General features: G+C 45.2%; 1 long non-coding RNA gene across 1 annotated transcript; it reads right to left on the reverse strand.

Moving 5' to 3' along the window:
• Window positions 1-1071: 1071 nt before the first annotated feature.
• LOC309630408 lies at window positions 1072-14756 on the reverse strand. The gene is made up of 2 exons (XR_014245649.1): window positions 14689-14756; window positions 1072-14353 (listed from the first exon to the last, which is right to left on the reverse strand). It is a non-coding gene; the product is annotated as an uncharacterized lncRNA (long non-coding RNA).
• Window positions 14757-22159: the final 7403 nt, after the last annotated feature.

Below are 22159 nucleotides of genomic sequence, written 5' to 3' on the forward strand. Positions count from 1 at the left end.
TTTTGGCCGTGCTGCACGGCATATGGGATCTTAGTTCCCTGACCAGGGATTGAACCCGTGCCCCCTGCAGTGGAATTTCTGAGTCTTAACCACCGGACCTCCGGGGAAGTCCCAACAGGATCATTTTAAAACATATGGAAATGCAAGGGACTAGAATAGCCAAACAGTCTTGAAAAATAAAAGAAAGCCAGAGGACTTATACTAAATAATTTCAAAATTTATTATAAAGCTACAGTAATCAAGGCACTGTGTTACTATTTTAAGGATAAATATATAGAAAATGAGACAGACTAGAAAGTCCAGAAATAATTCCTCATATACACAGTCTGTTGATTTTTGATAAAGGTACTAAGACATTTAATGGGGAGAAGATAGCCTTTTTAACAAGTGGGGTTTAAAAAACTAGGTATTCATATTTTAAAAAATGAACCTTGACTTTTACTTCACCCTATATACGAAAATAATTCACGATGGATCACAGGCCTAAATACAAAACCTAAAACTATAAAGCTTCTAGAAGAAAACAAAGGAGAATGTCTTTATGACTTAAGGGTAGGAAAGATTTCTTAGGGCACAAATAGTATTTACCATAAATGGGGGAAAATGATAAATTGAACGTCATCAAAATTAAAATGTCTGCTCATCACAAGACACTGTTAAGAAAATGAAAAGACAAGCCATAGATTAGGAGAAAATATCCACAATATATATGTATTTCTGATAATATTCACAATACATATGTATTTCTGATACATATGTATTTCACAATACATATGTATTTTCAAAATAATAAAGGATTAAAGATCCATAATAAAAAGACAACCCAATAAAGAGACTAAAGTCTTGAACAGACACTTTAAAAAAGAAGATAGCTGGTTAGGAAAAAAGCACATAAAAACATGCTCAACATGATTCGTCATCAGAGAAATACAAATTAAAACTGCAATGAGATACTACTACATACCCACCACCGTGGCTAAAGTTAAAACTACTGACAATGCCAAATGTGGTCAAGGATATAGAGCTAGAACTCATATATTGCTGGTAGAATGTAAATGGTATAGGCACACCTTGTTTCCTTTTTGGTTTTTTGGGCCATGCCACCCGGCTTGTGGGGTCTCAGTTTCCCAACCAGGGACTGAACCCGGGCCACGGCAGTGAAAGCCCGGAATCCTAACCACTAGGCCACCAGGGAACTCCCTAGGCACACCTTATTTTACTGTGCTTTGACTTGTGCTTTGCAGATATTGCATCTTTTATAAATTGAAGTTTTGTGGCAACCTGTGTCAAGCAAGTCTGTTCACGTCATTTTTCCAACAGCATTTGCTTACTTCGTGTCTCTGTGTCATATTCTTGAAATATTTCAAACTGTTCAATGGTAATTCTAGCAATATTTCAAACTTTCTCATGATTATTATTTTTGTGGTGGTGATCTGTGATCTGTGATCTTTGCCTTTTTTATTTTTTTGGCCACACCGTGAGGCATGCGGGATCTTAGTTCCCCAACCAGAGATGGAACCCGAGCCCCCTACAGCGGAAGCGAGGCGTCCTAACCACTGCACCACCAGGGAATTTCCTGTGATCAGTGATCTTTGATGTTACTACTGTAATTGTTTTGAGGCACAACGAACCACACCCACACAGGACTGCAAACTTAATCAATAAACGTGTGTGTTCTGGCTGCTCTCCCTACCGGCTGTTCCCCCATCTCTCTCCCTCTCCTTGGGCCTCCCTATTCCCTGAGACACAATATTGAAATTAGGCCAATTAATAACCCTATAATGACATCAAAGTGTTCAAGTGAAAGGAAGAGTCACATGTCCCTTAATTTAAATCAAAAGCTAGAAATGATTAAGCTCATCGAGAAAGGCACATCGAAAGCTGAGACAGGCTGAAAGGTAGGCCTCTGGCACCAGTTAAACAAGTTGTAAATGTAGAAGAAAAGTTCTTGAAGGAAATTAAAAGTGCTACTCATTAACACATGAATAATAAGAAAGTGAAACAGCCTTATTGCTGATGTGGAGAAAGTTTCAGTGGTCTGGGTAGAAGACCAAACCAGCCACAACATTCCCTTAAGCCAAAGCCTAATCCAGATCAAGGCCCCAACTCTCTTCAATTCTATGAAGGCTGAGGGAGGTGAGGTAGCTGCAAAAGAAAAGTATGAAGCTAGCAGAGGTTGGTTCATGAGGTTTAAGGAATGATGCCCTCTCCATAACATAGAAGTGCAAGGTGAAGCAGCAAGTGCGGATATAGAAGCTGCATCAAGTTATCCAGAAGATCTAGCCACGATAATGAATGAAGGTGGCTATGCTAAACAACAGATTTTCAATGTAGACAAAACAGCTTTTTTTAAAAAAATAAAATTTTATTTTTTATTTATTTTTTTATTTTTTTGGCCATGCCACATGGCTTGCGGGATCTTAGTTCCCGGACCAGGGATTGAACCTGCGCCCTCGGCAGCGAAAGCATGGAGTCCTAACCACTGGACCACCAGGGAATTCCCAAAACAGCTTTATATTGGAAGAAGATGCCATCTACGACTTTCAAAGCTAGAGGGGAGAAGTCGATGCCTGACTTCAAAGCTTCAGAGGGCAGGCTGACTCTCTTGTTAGGGGCTAAAGCAGCTGGTGACTTTAAGTTGAAGCCAATGGTCATTTACCATTCCAAAAATCCTAGGGCCCTTCAGCATTGTGCTAAAACTACTCTGCCCGTGCTCTATAAATGGAATGACAAAGTCTGGATAACAACACATCTCTTTACAACATGGTTTACTGAATATTTTAAGCCCACTGTTAAAAACGACTGCTCAGAAAAAAAGATTCCTTTCAAAATATTACTGCTCACTGACAATGCACCTGGTCACCAAGAGCTCTGATGGAGATGTACAACGAGATTCACGTTGTTCTCATGCCTGCTAACAGCATTTATACTGTAGCACATGGATGAAGGAGTAATTTCGACTTCTGAGTTTTATTATTTAAGAAATACATTTCGTAAGCTATAGCTGCCATAGATAGTGATTCCTCTGATGGATCTGGGCAAAGTACAGTTGACCCTTGAACAATGCAGGGATTAGGGGTTCCAACCCTCCTCGCAGTTGAAAATCTGTGTTCCAATATCTCAGTACTTCAGTGGAGGAAGTAACTGCAGATGCGGTGGAAATAGCAAGAGAAGTAGAATTAGAAGTGGGGCCTGAAGATGTGACTGAGTTGCTGCAATCTCATGATAAAACTTCAGCGGACGAGGAGTTTCTTCTTATGGACGAGCAGAGACAGTGGTTTCCTGAGATGGAATCTACTCCCGGCGAGGACGTTGCGAAGATGGTTGAAATGACAACAAAGGGTTTAGAATATTTCATAAACTTAGTTCATAAAGCAGTGGCAGGGTCTGAGAGGATTGACTCCAAATTTGAAAGTTCTACTGTGGATAAAATGTTATCAAAGAGCATTGCATGCTACAGAGAAATCATTCGAGAAGGGAGGAGTCGGTCCATGTGGCAGACTCCATTGTTGTCTTATTTTAAGGAATTGTCATGACCACCCCTCCCTTCAGCAACTACCACCCCGATCAGTCAGTGGCCATCAACACAGAGGCAACACCCTCCACCAGCATAAAGGTTCTGACTCACCGATGATGGTTAGCATAACTTCTATATGCACTGGGGAACCAAAAAAATTCAGGTGACTTACTTTATTGCAATATTCACTTTACCACAGTGGTCTGGAACCGAACCTGCCGTATCTCCAAGGTTTGCCTGTACAGCGATTTTGGAGAGTGCTTGACCATTTGTTATAAAGTTAAACATATACCCACATTGAAAGTTTATAACAGGGTAAAGTCAAAGCTATACCTATCTGATGACTCATCAGTTCCACTCCTAAATGTTTACTCAGGAGATAACATATGTCCACAAAAAAACCCTTGTATAAAAATGCTTGCAGCAGCTTTATTCATATTAGCCAAAAACTGGAAACCACACAAATGTCCATCAAGAGGAGAATGGATGAATAAACTGTGGTGTATTAATGCAATGGAAGACTCCTCAGCAATAAAAAGGAACAAACTACTTATTTACTCAACAACGTGGATGACTCAAAAATATTATATACAGTGATAGAAGGCAGAATGAACAAGCAGAACTAATCACTCGTTATAGAAATTGGAACCGTGGTTGCCTCTGGGGATGGGGGGAGATTGAGTGGAAAGAAGATCAAGGGAATTTCTGGGATGATGGAAATAGTCGAAATCCTGATTGGGGTGGTAGTTACAGATGTATGCAATTGTCAAGACTCACAAAACTGCACATTATGATTGGTGCATTTCATTGAATGTAAATTATACATTAACATTTAAAATGTGTAAGCAAATTAAAGTTAAATTTTACTGTTTAAAGACATATTGGTGTGAAAGCTGTTTGAAATAAAACATTATACTATATAGCTGCAAGGACATATTATAAAACACGGGGAATATAGCCAATATTTAATCTTAACTATAAATAGAGTATAACCTTTAAAAATTGTGAATCACTATATTGTATATTTGTAACTTATATAATATTGTACATCAAGTATACATCAATTAAAAAACTAAATATATAAACTTGGGAGATTGGGATTGACATATATACACTAATATGTATAAAATAGGTAACTAATAAGAACCTGCTGTATAAATAAATAAATAAAATTCAAAAATTCAAAAAAAATATGTAAACTTAAAAAAACATTATACTATAGGGTGGCCTTTGACAAGACAATACACACAATTTTGTACATCTGATTGATTTCAGTTTTCCTTTTCAGTGTTATAAGTCCTGAAAATCTTGACTTGCAAAGATATATATCTAAGGTTCTAGGGCTTGCTTTACTAGGAGAAGACAGGCTTTTCTCAAAGAATACCAGAATTCTTCAAGGCTTTTTTAGTTAAACTCTACTCGTCATAAGTATTTTTGTCCTAAGACAAATGAGTTCATCTTTAGCTAGGTCAAAATTCAGAAACACATTATTTCAGGAAGAAAAGAATTGTGGATTCATGGTTCCATTTTGATTCCCTAAAGATTGAAATAACTTTTGAAAGAGTTATGAAATGTTGCCAGGTGTTAGCAAATTTCTCTTTGCAAAGAAATTGTTAGAGCATTTTGTGTCTGCTCTCTGTCCTAAGAGAGCATGTCCCCAGCCTGAGATCATTTGCAAAGATGTCATTGGTACTATATTCTCCTTCCTTATTGTCCCAGTTTGTAAATTTTTTAGGAGCATCATAAATGGTGACTTCAGGACCTGGAAGAGGAAGACGTCTCATTCATACAGTTAAAAATATCTGCCAAGTAAGCCAACCCAAGGATAAAATTTTTTCCTTCAAAGTGTTTCCAGAAGTGGCCTTTCCTTTTCTTTCAGAAAATAATAAGACTTCTGCTGTTCGTTTGAACAAAGCACTTGTCCTTTGAAAGCCAGTGAGAAGCACTTCATGGACCGTGTTCCCATTTCCTGACAAGCTGTTTGCAAATGCAGTCATTGAGAGACCTGCTTCTGATGAAGTTGATGACTTTTATGAAAGTTGACAAAACATCTTTCAGAGATGTCACAAAAGTCTTTATTGCCCTGCGTTGAGTGATGACAACGTGGAGAGTTTTATCACTAGGTTTGCAAAATCAGATTTGCAGGAGGTCCATCTGGATAGAGAATGAAGCTTTTCTTCCCAGGCAAAGTTTTATTTGGCAAAGACACTTTTTATTGCTTTCAAAATGTCCACAGCCTTTGTAGTTTGCAAAAGCCACTCAGAAAGTAAGAATTCTCTGGTAGCACCAGTACGCCCGCAGTGAGGAGAGTGAAGCTGCTGTTTCCCCAGCGACCTGCTTCAAAATGTTAAAAGAAATGTCATCTATTCTAGAACATATCACACCATGTGACAAGGAAACTGCTTCCAGTGTTTTCTTCTGGTCCAATCCAAAAAGCAGTTTGATAATCTCTGTGCATGTGCCATGGCACTGTAACATTTCCCCCCCCCGACAGCGCGGGAGATTTTTCTCTGGGCAACTGGTGAGCAATTTTGGAGGCTGCTCCAATAAAAGCTTACTGTGAAATAGCAAATCCAAGTGTTGGAAGTGTTCCAGCTTTTTTTTCTTTTTTTTAGTTTCTGCTTTATAACAAAGTGAATCAGCTATAGATATACATACATCCCCATATCCCCTCCCTCTTGCATCTCCCTCCCACCCTCCCTATCCCACCCCTCTAGGTGGTCACACAGCACCCAGCTGATCTCCCTGGTTCCAGCTTCTTTGAATTGAGCTTTCCTTACACAACGCCCCTACCCTCCCACCAACACCTTTAAATGCATTTTCAGAAGGGATACACGTCCCATGCCCTTTCCATTTTGCTGGCTTCATCCTTCCATTCACAGGGATTTTTCAGTACAGAAAACACTGTGGCTTTTGTCCTGTTGTGCTCGTTATTAAAACTGAAACCGGATAATACATTGTCTTTATCATTCTTCAGTATTACTCCTGTAACCTGACTTCTTTCGGTGACTTTGATGGTCTTCTGAGGTGTCAGCCTGGCTAGGCTACCGTCCCTGGATCTTCAGTCAAACACTAAACTGGGTGTTGCAGGGAAGATGCTTTGTAGATGGGCTGGAAGACCATAGGCAGTTGACTTTAAGTAAAGGAGATTATCCTAGATAATTTGGGTGGGCCTAATTCAAACAGTTGAAAGACTTTAAGAGCAGAGTGGAAGATTCCCCAAAGAAATTCTGCTCGTGTATGTCTGCTCCTGTCCGAGAGTTCCAGCCTGCCCTTCCCGACAGCCTGCCCTGTGGATTTCGGACGAGCCCACCCCCATAATCCTGAAAGCCAATTCCTTACAATACAATAAATCTCTTAATATATACAGGTGATCCTCATTATTTTTGGATTTTGTATTTGCAAATTCAACCACTCGCTAAAGTTTATTTGTAACCCCCAAACCCATACTCATGGTGCTTTTGTGGCCATACGAGGTTGTTCCCACGGTCATCCAGGACACGTACAGAGAGGCAAAAATTGTGAAGCGTGTTCCTAGCGGAGGTCGAATGAGGCGACCCTGCCTTCTTGGTTCAGCTCTCACACTGTAAGCTAGGGTCCTTTTGACAGTACATTTAGTGCCATGGTTTTAGCATTTTTGTCCTTATTGTTGGTGATTTTGCTGTTTGAAATGGCCCCCATGCATAGTGTTGAAGTGCTGTCTAGTGTCCTAAGCTGTGTATCATGAGCCTTAAGGAGAAAATATGTGTGTTACATGAGCTTCGTTCACAGCTGAGTTATAGCAATGTTGGCTCTGAGTTCAATGTTAACGAATCAACATATATATGAAATTAGGTGTCTTTAAACAGAAACACACATAAGCAAGGTTGTATATTGATCGGCTGATGAAATTTACCCCAGGAGCAATGTTTCAGTGTTTACTAATTCAGTGTTTGCAGCGATTTTATAGAACATAACTACCGCAAAGAATGAGAATTAAATGTACCTTCTACTGATTGTTTCTCTGCTTAAAACCCTCACTGATAGAGTGACAGTCACAGAACCGCTAAGATAACTGTGGTTTGTTGCCCACTTTTACAATTAAAGGAAACTTAAGGGTCGGTGAAAATGAAGATGCAGGTTTTGTTCCCATCCCAGTTTATGGCTCCCCTGAACTCATGGCCCCCAGGTTGAGACCACATCTGAACCGAGGCTAATGGAGAAGGACCACACGACCGTGGCAGTCAGGTGGTGTGGGCTGAAGGCAGAGAGGTTCCCGCAGACTCTAAAGAGGCCAGAGGAGGAGTCCCGAGTGCTTTGCTGCTTCGGCCCCACCCAGCATGTTGCCTGCAGTTCTTCTTCAAGGGGTGGTTGTCCCCAAGGCTGGGCCATAGCATCCGGAAAACAGTGGTTGCCTCCAGTGCTGAGGAGGAGAGGCCTGCAAGGAGGGGAGTTTGGCTGGAGCAGTTCCAAGGTCCCTCCCTCAGAAGATACAATGGCATCTTGATTGTTTTCAGCTCGAAATAATCCGCATGCTCAAGAGACATTTTGGGGTGGCAAATTTTGTTCCTCTACAGTCCCACCTTTAAAACTTCTTGTACGAAGTTTCAAGGCCCAGAAGCTGAATTGGTAGATGGTTCCATCTCATGAAACCAGTCTCTCCGTAAAGGAAAACAAAGGTTCGTGGTTGGAGTACATGATAAACCCGGGGTCTGAGTCCTGAGTACTGCCAGTCGGGAAGATTTCTAGATGTCAGGGTCAAAGCATCTGGGGCAGTTTGAAATGTCTCTGATGCTGTGTTCAGGTTAACTTTCTGAGTGGTTTCCACAGCAACAGGCATGAGGATGAGGATGGTCTAAAGAGGGGGCAATTGTCATCTTTCTCAGGTGGATGTCAAATTTCTCAGCTTGACTTTGCGGGGCTTCAGGAAAAGGGCAGCTCTCTTTCTTGATGATGCCAAGTCAAAAGTGGGAGAAAAATTGGAAACGTGAGTTGGAAGAGTGATAGCCAAATATTGGAGAAAACTAGAATTCAGGATGCAGTCTAGTTTAGAGGTGGGAGGTGGGGAAAAAAAGAGAAGATAAAACTGGTGTCACCAGGGGTTGTACACCATTTGTCTTTATTTAGTTTTTTTTTTTTTAATTTATTTTTGGCTGTGTTGGGTCCTCGTTTCTGTGCGAGGGCTTTCTCTAGTTGCGGCAAGTGGGGGCCACTCTTCATCGCGGTGCGCGGGCCTCTCACTACCGTGGCCTCTTTTGTTGCGGAGCACAGGTTCCAGACGCGCAGGCTCAGTAGTTGTGGCTCACGGGCCTAGTTGCTCCGCGGCATGTGGGATCTTCCCAGACCAGGGCTCAAACCCGTGTCCCCTGCATTGGCAGGCAGATTCTCAACCACTGCGCCACCAGGGAAGCCCCCCTCTTTACTTAGTTTTATTTATTTATTTATTTTTTTGGCTGCACCACGCGGCTTGCAGGACCTTAGTTCCCCGACCAGGGATCGAACCCGTGCCCCCTGCAATGGAAACACAGAGTCCTAACCACTGGACCGCCAGGGAATCCCTGGACACCATTTGTCTTGACTCATCTGTTGTTCTATCTGTGCTTTTAAACCTCCTTCTGTCTGGACAAGCTCACCTTTTGTCTTTTTGTTAAATTAACCAATAAGCCCTGGTTCATTGGACCTGGGAGGATCCTTTGGCTGCCTGTCTGTGCACACAGGCCCACTCTGCCATCCTAGAAAGTGAGGTCGGTCTGCCTGGCCAGGCTCCTTACAAAGGGGGGCTGGTAATCCATCCTATCCAGGCCACCGTGCCCTGCAGCTTAAGGTCCTGGGGACACGAGGACTTGCTTCTGGCATCTTCAGGCTGTGGGGCTGGACCTTGGTCCTTCTTGGCTGGGCCTGAATTCACCTCCAATGGCTGGCACTCCCTTAAGCACGGCTCCGTGGACCCCACGATAGCGCCCTCTATTGAAGGTCTTATCGCGCCCATTTTGTAACTGAGAACTGAGCTTCGCAGGGTAACAGGACTGACCTGCACAATGTTTTTTCCAGGCTGAGCTGACCCCACCTTACTTTGCCCACTCTCAGATTTCAGCTTTGCCAGAACCTTTGTCTCAACACCTCCACTCTTGGGTAAGGATGTGGCCCTGCTTTTGGCCCTGGCTCTGTGACATTCCATTCCTGAATGATCAGCCCCCAGTCCCCGGTGTGAGGTGGGAGATCCGCACATTCTTCCTAGAATCCATTGTTCCATCTCCAGCTCCAGCCTGGGGAAAAGCTGTTACCCAACTGGGATCAACTCTGCCCTTCCCCCTGCATGAGACTGCATTTTCACACTCTTTCCAACATCACAACTATGCACGTCCCATGACACGTGGCTCAGGAATTATCAGATGAAATCTTTGGATATGACTTTACCCCAAGCGGACATATTTGTCTTCAAAGGGCTCCTCTGTGACCTGATCTCTTTCCTGGAGCCTCTTGGTGTTTTGTTAGCATCTTGACACCTGCCCATGAGCCCAGGGTGAATCTCAGATAGATCTGGATGTGCTTCATGTCTTGGCACCTGCAGTGTTGCTTTGAGAATCTGAGGAAAGCCATGGATCCTCTCCCGAAAAATTCACAGATCCATACACATAGAATCTTTTTTGAAATTTTATATTGGATTTTTTTATATTGTTGATTAACAATGTTAAGTTAGTTTCAGGTGTACAGCAAAGCGATCCAGTTATACATATACATGTATCCATTCTTTTTCAAATTCTTTTCCCATTTAGGTCATTACAGAATACTGAGCAGAGTTCCCTGTGCTATACGGTAGGTCCATAACCATAGACTCTTGCAAGCAACTTCAAGGGGCTCGGGAACCCCCGACCCCGAGTCTTTCCCTCAGTCTCATCCCCTGTGTCAAGCTCACTTGATCAGGCAAAGCGAAGACAAAAAGTAAAAGATTCCAGCCCTATACTTACAACTGCTCTAAGACAACAGGGATTGTGAGTGTATGGGCAGGGTCCTGGCCACAGAGAAGGTCAGATAGCACGTTGGCCACTTGTAGCGGCCCCACTGGGAAAATGTGGGAATGGAACAGCCCTGCCTGGGAGGTAGCCAAGCTGCTAGGTTAAGGGCAGAGCCCTCCAGACTGCCACGTCTGCCCAAGACTTCTCACGCTAGCTGCAACAAGTTCAGCCAACTGGACTATCTGAGCGAACAGTCCCCACAAGACTGCCCTGACTGCAGGCACCAACTGCAAGTTCAGGGGTCTCAGGACCACCTTTACTTTAGATCTGGGGGCTACAAATTTCAGGGTCCTCGCAACCACCCTCAGGTTTGATCATTTGCTGGAATGACTCACAGAACTCGCTGAAAACTATTATACTCACAGCCACATTTATTACAGGGAAGCATACAAATTAGAACCAGTCGTAGGAAGAGAAGCATAAGGTGGAGTCTGGGGGGCGTCCAAACGTGAGCTTTGCCCATCCTCTCCCTGTGGAGCCATGCGTGGCATCACCCCTCCCAGCCGTGATGTGTGAGAATACACACTGAGCCTTGCCAACCTGGAAAGCTCACTCAGCTTCCGTGTCCAGCGTTTGTGTAACCGAAAGTGGGGCCCGGCTGCTCGCCGCTCAAAAGCCAGTAAAGAGGCCAGGTTGGTGGAAAAGAAATTTTGCTTTATTTTGGATGCCGGCAGCTCGGGGGGGAGGGCAGACTCCCATCCAAAGGCCGACTCCCCCCACTGACAATCAGGGGGCAAGAGCTTTTATAGACGGGTGCTGGGGGGCTACATGCAGAAAGAGCACAGTCAGCTCTGACAGGCATCTTGAAATTGGCCATCGCTGGTATGATAAGCGTCGTCTTGATTGTTTTAAGTACAGTTAGTCTTCAGTTCCAGGGTTGGTTTGTTCCCATTGCCTTGAGGACTGTTCTCGGAATTGTGGCAGCTTATGTCATGGCTACAGTCTGGTCATCATGTAGTTAACTTCTTCCACCTGGTGGGGCTTTCAGTATCTATAACACAGCTCACAGGATACGGGTCAGAATATTATCTATAGCCCTTGAGGAGGAACTAAAAGTCCTTGACTTTGCTTAATGACCAAACTATTATTATTTGGTCTCCTTTGACTGTTTTCCTTTGTTTCTGCATGTTCTCACTTCTCTGATTAAACTTGTTCTTTGGCTAAAGTTTTTCCACAGGCAAAAGGCAGGCAGAGGACATGGGGGACAAGGACCACAGGGTCCTGCTCCGTTTCATTTGGACGGTGGTTTCATTACATAGGAATGAATCAGGGCCCACATAGTCTCCAGCCCACCTCCTATCCCTGGAGGATGAGCTGATATCACATGGTAAGTCACTTTCTTAGGATAAAATATCTGGTGTGGTCCAGGGGTCCACCATGAATAACAAATAATCTCCTGTTACTTGGGAGATTCCAAGGGCTTGGAAGTTCCCTCCCAGGAGCCAGGACAAAGGGACCAAGGCTAGATCTTTCTCATGGGGGAGGCCCAATTCCTTAGTACACAGCTCCTGACCTCAGCCCTCTGCCCCTCAGTTGGGCGGTCATCCCAATTCTGACTTCATAAGCACATTCCGCTTTGTAAGCGACCCCACAAGTCTCCTCCGGGCTGTGAACTGGCAACGGGGAAAATGCTGATGCAGGTGGCTGGACTCAGGGCCCGGTCCACTGATGGGAAGTGCTGTATGCCACCCTCCCAGCAACCACCAGGCCCTTCCCCTGCAGACCCCACTGGTTCTTCAGGAGCTTGGAGCAAACTCCAGCATCTGTGGAGAGACCCAGACTCCTGACTGGTCACTTGTGGAAGGGCAACAGGTGGCTACCTCCAAAACCTCCTGCCTTAGCCTCCCCGTCCTGGGCACTATGTGGACGTGGATATCCTGAGCCACGTCCTGTCCAGCCTGAATCCTGCTCCATGTTCACTGAGCCTGTGGCGGTTCAGAATTGGGAGGACCGAGCATGGCCCAGAGTTTCGCTTCCCTCCCAACCCTAGGCTGATGGGGGTGGAAGCTGATTCAGTGGATTGAGGAGTGAACAGGAGATGGGAATGAGAGACAGTAAGCGGATGATGCTCTCAGAGACCCGGGGTCTGAGGGTCAGAGTAAAGACAGCAGTAGCTGAAGAGGATCACAGAATTGAAGGAGGGTTTTTGTTTTTAGTTGTTGTTGTTTTTTTTATATATATACACTCCCTGATGGCTTTCAGGGGAGGGTTTTTTTTTTTTTTAATTATTTATTTATGGCTGTGTTGGGTCTTCGTTTCTGTGTGAGGGCTTTCTCCAGTTGCGGCAAGCGGGGACCACTCTTCATCGCAGTGCGCAGGCCTCTTTTGTTGCGGAGCACAGGCTCCAGACGCGCAGGCTCAGCAGTTGTGGCTCACGGGCCCAGCTGCTCCGCGGCATGTGGGATCTTCCCAGACCAGGGCTCGAACCCGTGTCCCCTGCATTGGCAGGCAGATTCTCAACCACTGCGCCACCAGGGAAGCCCCTTAGTTGTTTTTAATGTGTGAGAGACTTGAGTCCATTTGGACGACCACTGAGAAGGGGTAGGGAAGCAATACTTAGATGTTGACCACAGAAGAGAGTGTTCCTGAGGGGCTTGGGAAGGTGGGCTCTCAGAGGGGTGCAGGGGCTGCCTTAGACAGGAGGGAGGGTGGGCCTTCCATTTTAAGCAGGAGGTGCTCCCCCATGAGTCCTTGCATTTCCTTGTGGACTAAAAGGCAGGTCATCTGATAAGAAGTGGGGGGAGATGCTGGAGTCAGAGGTTTGAGAAGAGTGAAGAAGGTCTCAGATAGGCTGGCACAGAGGAAGCACGGCAATAGACCCAAGTGTACGGGAGAACTCCGTAGATAATAAATAGAGCACTTCAGGTTGGTGCAGGAAAGGCGGACTGATATCGGGGCAGCTGGATAAATACCTGCCGAGAGAAAACATTGTTCCTCGTGGCCTACGTTAAAATAAGTTCCAGGTGGATCAAAGGTATTGATGTGAAAAGTGAAATAGTAAAGAACTAGAAGAGGGACTTCCCTGGCGGTCCAGTGGTTAAGACTCTGCCCTTCCACGGCAGGGGGCACGGGTTGGATCCCTGGTCAGGGAACTATCCTGCATACCGTGTGGCCAAAAAATAAAAAATAAAATAAAATAAAGTACTATGGGAAAATTTGTTTTATAACTTCAAAGTTGGAAAGGACTTTCTGAGAATGACATAGAACCCAGAAGCCATAAAAGAAAAATGGGTAATTTACATAAAATAAAATATCACTGCATTGTAGAAAAATTATGAAGGAAATTGAAAGATAAATGACAAATATTTGCACAGCATATTGGATAAATGGCTTTGATGAAGCCCTTCTGCAAATCAATAAGAGAAAGACAAATATGCCAATAGGAAGATGGACAAAGTTTGAGAACAAACCGTTCTCAGAAGAGGAAACACAGATGACTCATAAAGTCAGGAAACAGCTGTTAACCTCGCTCAGAGTAAGAGGAATGCACGTTAAAACCACACTCTGTACCTTTCCTACCTATTAGATTGGCAAAGATCACCAAGTTTGCCAACATTCTGTCGGCAGGTGTGCGGGGACGGGGCTCACTTGTGCGTTGCTCTAGGGAATGTAGCTTGGTAAATCTCTGGCGAGAGAGCTAGTTGGTAGCTGCTGTCTGTTATGGGCCGAGTTGTGCATCTCCCGCCCCAGTTCATATGTTGAAATCATAACACCCAGCACTTCAGAACATGAGTGTATTTGAAGAGGGGTCTTTAAGGAGGTAATAAAATTAAAATGAGGTCATTAGGGTGGGCTCTACTCCACTATGACTGGTGTCCTTGTAAGAAGAGGAAATTTGGGGCTTCCCTGGTGGCGCAGTGGTTGAGAATCTGCCTGCCAATGCAGGGGACACGGGTTCGGGCCCTGGTCTGGGAAGATCCCACATGCCACGGAGCAACTGGGCCCGTGAGCCACAACTACTGAGCCTGCGCGTCTGGAGCCTGTGCTCCGCAACAAGAGAGGCCGCGATGGTGAGAGGCCCGCGCACCGCGATGAAGAGTGGCCCCCGCTTGCCACAATTAGAGAAAGCCCTCGCAGAGAAACGAAGACCCAACACAGTCATAAATAAATAAATAAATAAATTAAAAAGAACGTGAATTTCTTTAAAAAAAAAAAAAAAGAAGAGGAAATTTGGACACACCTGTGAAGCCTTAGAAGAAACCAGCCCTGCTGACACCGTGATCTCAGACTATGGGCCTCCAGACTGTGAGGAAATAAATTTCTGTTGTTCAAGCCACTCAGTCTGTGGTACTTCACTTTTTTTTTTTTAAGTTAATTAATTAATTAATTAATTAATTAATGTGGCTGCGTCGGGTCTTAGCTGCGGCACTCGGGATCTTCCCTGCAGCATGCAGGATCTTTTGTTGCGGCACGCGGGCTCTCTAGCTGAGGCACGCGGGCTCTAGAGTGCATGGGCTCAGTTGCCCTGCGGAATGTGGGATCTTAGTTCCCTGACCAGGGATGGAACCTGCGTCCCCTGCACTAGAAGGTGGATTCTTTACCACTGGACCACCAGGGAAGTCCCATGTGGTACTTTGTTATGGCAACACTAGCTGAATAATACACTATCAAAATTTAAATTGACCTGGACATTTCACTTGCAGGAATTTATGCTGCAGTTAGAATGGCCCATGGGTTCATGAGCACGAACAAGGATATGCAAGGTGTACTGTTTGTATCTGTCAAGGTTTTTGTTTTTTTTGTTTTTTTTTAAATTATTTATTTATTTTATTTTTGGCTGTGTTGGGTCTTCGTTTCTGCGCGAGGGCTTTCTCTAGTTGCGGCGAGCGGGGGCCACTCTTCATCGCAGTGCACGGGCCTCTCACTATCGCGGCCTCTCTTGTTGCGGAGCACAGGCTCCAGACGCGCAGACTCAGTAATTGTGGCTCACGGGCCCAGTTGCTCCGCGGCATGTGGGATCTTCCCAGACCAGGGCTCGAACCCATGTCCCCTGCATCGGCAGGCAGACTCTCAATCACTGCGCCACCAGGGAAGCCTTCTGTCAAGGTTTAATCAGGAAAACAGAAGCCACTCTAGGTATTTCAAGTAGAGAGAGATTAATACAGGGAAATGGAGACTTGCAGAAGCATTGGAGGGGTTGGGGGAGGAAAGGACAGGAAGCCACTGGAAGTGAGGGGATGGCAGGGAACGTGCCACCAATGATCCCAGGTGCCAGCAGGACCAAAGCAGGGGTTCCCCAGGAGGACACCTGGAGCTGCTGGAAGCTTTCACTAAGGGTCTCAGCTGCCCACAGCACTGAAGTGGGGCTCTTGCAAGGGGGACCCCAGAAGCTAAGGAAAGACACCAGCGATGATTTTTGCTGCTTAACCATAGCTGCTTCTCGAGAGGAATGGCTTCTACCTCCTTCAGCCTTCTGAATCTGGTGAGGGTGCCCCTCATGGGCAGAATTCAGCCTAGAACATACTGGAAAGGGATTCTGGAAATTCAGAGGAGATATACAAGGGGATAGAGATGATGTTATATTACAATGATCCCACATGCCATGGAACAACTAAACCTGTGTGCCACAACTGCCGAGCCTGCGCTCTAGAGCCCGCGAGCCACAACTACTTAGCCCAGGCGCTGCAACTACCGAAGCCCGTGCGCCTAGAGCCCGTGCTCCGCAACAAGAGAAGCTACTGCAATGAGAAGCCCGTGCCCTGCAACAAAGAGTAGCCCCCACTCGCCGTAACTAGAGAAAGCCTGTGTGCAGCAAGGAAGACCCAAAGCAGCCAAAAAAAAAAAAAAATTATCTACTGTTCATCTATTATTGTGGTAAAATATGCATTACATAAAACGTTCCATTTCAACCTTTTTAAAGTGTACACTTTAGCGGCATTAAGTACAAAGACAATGTTGTGCAACCATCATCACTATCCACCTCCAGAACTTTTTCATCATCCCCAACACACAAATTCTGCACCCATTAAACACAAACTCTTCCCTCCCCGCATCCCCTGGTAGCCTCTATTCTGCTGTCTCTATGAGTTTGACTACTCTAGGGACCTCATATAAGTGGACTCATACGATATTTGTCTTTTCTGTGTCTGATTTATTTCACCCAGCATAATGTCTTCAAGTTTCATCCATGTTGTAGCATGTACTATTCTGTAGTAAGTTCATTCCTTTTTTTGTTTTTTTTTTTTGGCCATGCTGTGCGGCATGTGGGATCTTAGTTCCCCAACCAGAGATCAAACCCGTGCCCCCTGCCATGGAAGCATGGAGTCTTAACCACTGGACCGCCAGGGAAGTCCTGCAAGTTCATTCCTTTTTATGGCTGAATATTATTCCATTGGACATATACCACATTTTGTTTATCCATTCATCTTGATGGACATCTGGGCTGTCTCCACCTTTTGGCTATTGTGAATAATGCTGCTATGAACACTGATGAACAAATATCTGTTTGAGTCCCTGCTTTGAATTCTTTTGGGTATATTCCTAGAAGTAAATTTGTTGGATCAAATCGTTTCTGAGGAACAGCCAAATGGTCTCCATACCCACAAGTGGAATTGCTGGACATATGATAGTTCTATTTTTAATTTTTGAGGAACCTCCATACTGTTTTTCATAGTGGCTGCATCAATTTACATTCCCATCAACAGTGCACAAGTGTTGCCTCTTCTCTACATCCTCGCCAACACTTGCTATTTGTTGTTTTTTTGGTAACAGCCATTCTGACAGGTGTGAGGTGATATCTCATGGTGGTCTTGATTCGTCAATTTTTTTTCTTAAGGAACAACTTTTGGATTTATTTAATCAATTCTACTGCTTTCAAATTCATTAAATTCAACTTTCATTTTTATTATGTCTTTATTGTTTCCTTTTTCTGGCTTTGCTTTAGTCTGTTTATTTATTTTTCATTAAAAAAATTTTTTTTGCCCACACCATGTGGCTTGTGGGATGTTCCCCACCAGCGATTGAACCCAGGCCACAGCAGTGAGAGCTCCGAATTCTAACCAACAGGCCACCAGGGAACTCCAGCTTTAGTCTGTTTTAAAGTTCTTTCCCTGAAATTTTGAGTTGAAATATTAGTTCAATTATTTGTATTATTTTTTTCGTAGATAATGAATGCATTTAAAGTTGTCAAATTTCACAATGTTCAACTGCTTTAGGGCCAAGACCTAACATCTTTGAAGTCATAATGACATAAATTGGTGTTATCTTCATAAACATAATTATGTGGTAGCCCTGATTTCAAAAGAATCTGCCTTTATAGTTTTCATTTTCTCTTCGGCATACAGTTATTTAAGAAAGAGGCTAGGATTGTTGTCATTGTTCTTGTCATTTGGTTCACTTTTGTGGGTAATTCCTGGTTTATTGTCTCATGAACATGGAGTTTGGCCTGTCCAATTTCTGCTTTGGGGGATCCTTGATGTTTTCTTCCTAATACACATACGTGGTGAAAGTTTCTTGTGCAGAAAGGACATACGTGCTGAGCATGGTACAGAGTTTGATATGAATCTTTGATTCAGTCCCACTTCCTTTCTGGCTGCCAACCAAGGCCTGCTCTCAGCTTCTAGAAGCTGCCCTCACTCTTTGTCACTTGGCCACCTCCATCTTCAAGTCAGCTATTGTATGTGGAATCCTTTTCCTGCTTTGAATCTCTCCAATTTCTCCTGCTGGCAAGAGAAAGCTCTCTGCTTCTAAGGGTTCATGGGATTAGATCGGGCCCACCCAGATAATCTCCGTATTTTAAGGTCAACTGTGACATATAATGCACTGTAGTTATAAGAATGATACCTCAACAAATGTGAAGGTTCCTGGGAGCAGGTAGGACATCACTGGGGGACGCTGAGCGTACTGTGATTCACAATGGCTCATAAGGCTTCATTATAAAAGACACATTTTTATCAGTAACTCCCTATTTTTTAAGTGCCAAAGAACATAGGTTCAAATTACATAAAACAAATCTAGTAAGAAATGTTTGACTAGGTCTGGATGTGCTGGGCTGCCTGATTTGAGTCTGGCCTTTCAACCAGCAGCTGGTTTCAGCTAACTGCAGGCAGCAATGGTGGATGGTCAGCTGTTTCCAGACCTGCCTTAAAGTTTTCCAGACCATTTGCGTGGGTTCAGTATGGTGGTCAACATGCAGCTTTTGCAACCTGAGTGCAGATCTGGCAAGTGGGGAGGCTGCCCTGTGTCTTTATCCTGGATGAGCAGCTGAATCAGACCAACCTTGAGGGTGGCTGCCCTTGGCCTTTCACTCATGTGAGCCAGCAAATTGCTTTTAAAGTTTCAACCAGCTTGAGACTTCCCTGGTGGTCCGGTGGCTAAGCCTCCACACTCACAATGCAGGGGTCCTGGGTTCGATCTCTGGTCGGGGAACTAGATCCCATATGCATGCCGCAACTGAAAAGATCCCACATGCCACAAGGAAGATCCCACACACAGCAATGAGGATCCCGCGTGCCGCAACCAAGACCTGAAGCAGCCAAATAAATAAATTAAAAAAAAAAAAAAGAAGTTTCAACCAGCTTGAGCTGAATTTTATGTCATTTGCAATCAAACTTATCCTAAGCAAGGCTGGCTATACATCAGCTTTTTTAATTAATTAATTTATTTTTTAAAAGATTTATTGATTGATTGATTGATTGATTGCTATGTTGGGTCTTCGTTTCTGTGCTAGGGCTTTCTCTAGCTGCGGCAAGCAGGGGCCACTCTTCATCGCGGTGCGCGGGCCTCTCACTATCGTGGCCTCTCTTGGTGTGGAGCACAGGCTCCAGATGCGCAGGCTCAGTAGTTGTGGCTCACGGGCCTAGTTGCTCCGCGGCATGTGGGATCTTTCCAGACCAGGGCCCGAACCCGTGTCCCCTGCATTAGCAGGCAGATTCTCAACCACTGCGCCACCAGGGAAGCCCTATACATCAGCTTTAATAGCATATGGATTATTGTATCAGTTGTCTAGGAGAGCTTAGGTAGTAAACAATTACAAGGACAGCAAACTGTTGCCAGATATCTAAGGTCTTCCTTCTGACCTCAGAAGGCCTCTGAGGGTGGGCTGGCCAAGGCGATTTCTGTCAAGAGGCTGCACTCATCTCCTTGGTGGGTAAAACAAGAATCATTCCTCCTTCCCCTGGAAGAAGCCCCTGAGGTGGTCCTGAGGCCTCAAAGCCATCTCCCTCCCTCCAAGGCCACCGTGTCTGTCCAAATATTGGCCTACGTGTATCTCCTAAACTTTACCCCTCAACTAAGTGATAAACGCTCAGGGTAGAAAGCCTTCTTTATACAGATAAGCTAAAAGAAAAGGATAAACCCCCTGGAATCCCACTACAAGGAAACAATTCCTATTGTACAGTCTGGCGTGGAGATTTCTGGCATTTTTGAGGCACACATGCCCTTAGGTACCGCGGATAACTTGGGCTACAAGTATTCCAAGTTACAGATTTCACGGAACAGCTCTAATCATCCCTCCCCTCACCGTCACGATGTCCAACGCGGTCGGCTGGGGGCGCTCCCCGCCCTCTCCTGGCATCGCTCTGGCCCCGCGGACGCCTCCAGCCCTCCAGCCCCGCCCCGCGCCCTGGATCTTCGCAGGGCCCCGCCCACGGCCCGCTGCTGCGGAGCCGGCGCAGGGGGGTCTGCCTGCAGCCGTGCGCCCCTCGCCCCTCTACGGCCGCGTCACGGGCCAGCAGGTAGGTCTCACCGGGAGGTGCCGCGCTCCCCACCTCCTAACCAGGTCCCCGGGATCTGGTGGATTCCGCCACCACCCACCCCTGCCTCCCCCACCTCCGACGGCAAAGCGCGATTGTCCCCACTAAAGCCTAGGTGGTTCAGCGATGGCCTCTGGGTCGCGGGTTGGGCTGACCGCCCTCCGACGCCCGCACCCTTTGTCCAGCCTGGGGCGGGAGCAGGAATTCCGGGCATTCCTGTTAGATTCGGCACCAGAGAAAAAAAAAGCGCGAGGAGATTCCTGATCGGTCACCTGCGGCTCTGCAGGGTCAGGTAATCCCCGCCCGGGCGCCCGCCGGAGTCACCTGGGCAACTGTTTAAAACACCTAGACTAGCGCCCGCCCCCGAGGTTCGGATGTAACCCGCCTGGGTTGGGGCCTGGACGCAAGCGTTTTCCCAAAGCTCCCGGGGGCGGGGAGGGCGGGGGGGTTGCTTTTCAGATGAGCAGCGGGGCTGAGCCCCTCCGGAAAGGATTGAGCTCCAGGCTCACCTGGAAGGTGTAAAATTTATTCCGAGATGCAAGTTTTGTATCAGAAATATACGCAAAAATTGCATTCTACTCCATAATGTGTCTGTATTCGTTTTAATATAGAAGCAAATGTAAAAGATACTTTTCAGAAAAAGAAACTCCTAACTCCTACAGGTATAAAAATGAACGCGAGGTAAAGATTTATTTTATTCATAAGAGGGCAAGCGGATGCTATAACTGGTTCACAGCAGACTTGTCAAAAAGCACAAATTTATATGGAGCGAAGGAATTGAATTGCAAACGGAGGCAAAACTGGTTTTTCCGTAGGGGGGAGAGAAGTTGATGGAAGCTCTCGCTTCCTGCGATTTTTTTATTATTATATTTACAATGTATTTCTTAAAAATTTTTATTTAAAAAAATCTAAAGTTAAAGTATAGTTGATTTACAAAGTTGTGTTAGTTTCAGGTGTACAGCAAAGTGATTTAGTTTTTTGTGTGTGTCTATATATACATATATTCTTTTTCAGATTCTTTTCCATTATAGGTTATTACAAGAAATTGAATATACTTCCCTGTGCTGTCCTTGTTGTTTATCTATTTTATATATAGTAGTGTGTATATGTTAATCCCAAACTCCCAATTTATCCCTCCCCCACTTCCTGTGATTTTAAAAAAAGGTGCAGAATAGCTCCAAGACCATGAACTGGGCTAGAAGCAGACAGACTGGGGGTTGTGCTTTAAACAATGCATAGTGTTTCGCTGAAACAGAAAAGTTTTTCTTCACAATATTTTAAAAAACTACCTGGAAAAAAGACTTCTTACAGTGCTAATACTGCTGGGCTCCCCCAAACCCAAAATACCCAATTTCCAATCACTCATGGGACATCACATTTTTCTACTTTTGGGGCTTTTGGGCAAAACCCCACTAATACACATGGAAGTTAGTGGGTGAGAGGTTAGGTGCAGAGACCTGAGTTCAAGTAGTGCCCTGTCACACGATACCTGTGGGACCCTACTCTTGGGAGCCTCCATTTCTTCACTTGACCATCGTATATAACAGGGTTCCAGAAGCTTCCCTCCCTGCTTCTTAGCTTAGGTGGACAGAGTAAGTCACCTCAGAACAGGCTTTCTTTGTTAAGGGGAGGTTTCTTTGAGTGGTCTCTTTAGTTATGTAAATGTGGCAAAGAGAGCACCCACTGCCCGGCGGAGAGCAGACCCGACCTTCTGTGGCCTGACAAAGCTACCTCTTCCCAAGGCCCCTAGGAATGCAGGGCTGGTGGCTGGGGAGGAGGGGAAGCGTCTTGCATTTGAAGCTCAGGGCCCTTGGGGAGGAAAGGGTTTGAGACTCACCTCCCCCCACCCCTCCCTGTTCCCCAGGATCTGATTGAGGATTGACTAAAATTTGCTGTCAGGGAAGGCTTGGAAAGTTGCTTCCCAGGGACAAAGAGAAGCTGAGTGCGTTTGTGGG

Source organism: Balaenoptera borealis (genome assembly GCF_965194805.1).
Source record: "Balaenoptera borealis genome assembly, chromosome: 6".
Classification (NCBI taxonomy): Eukaryota; Metazoa; Chordata; class Mammalia; order Artiodactyla; family Balaenopteridae; genus Balaenoptera; species Balaenoptera borealis.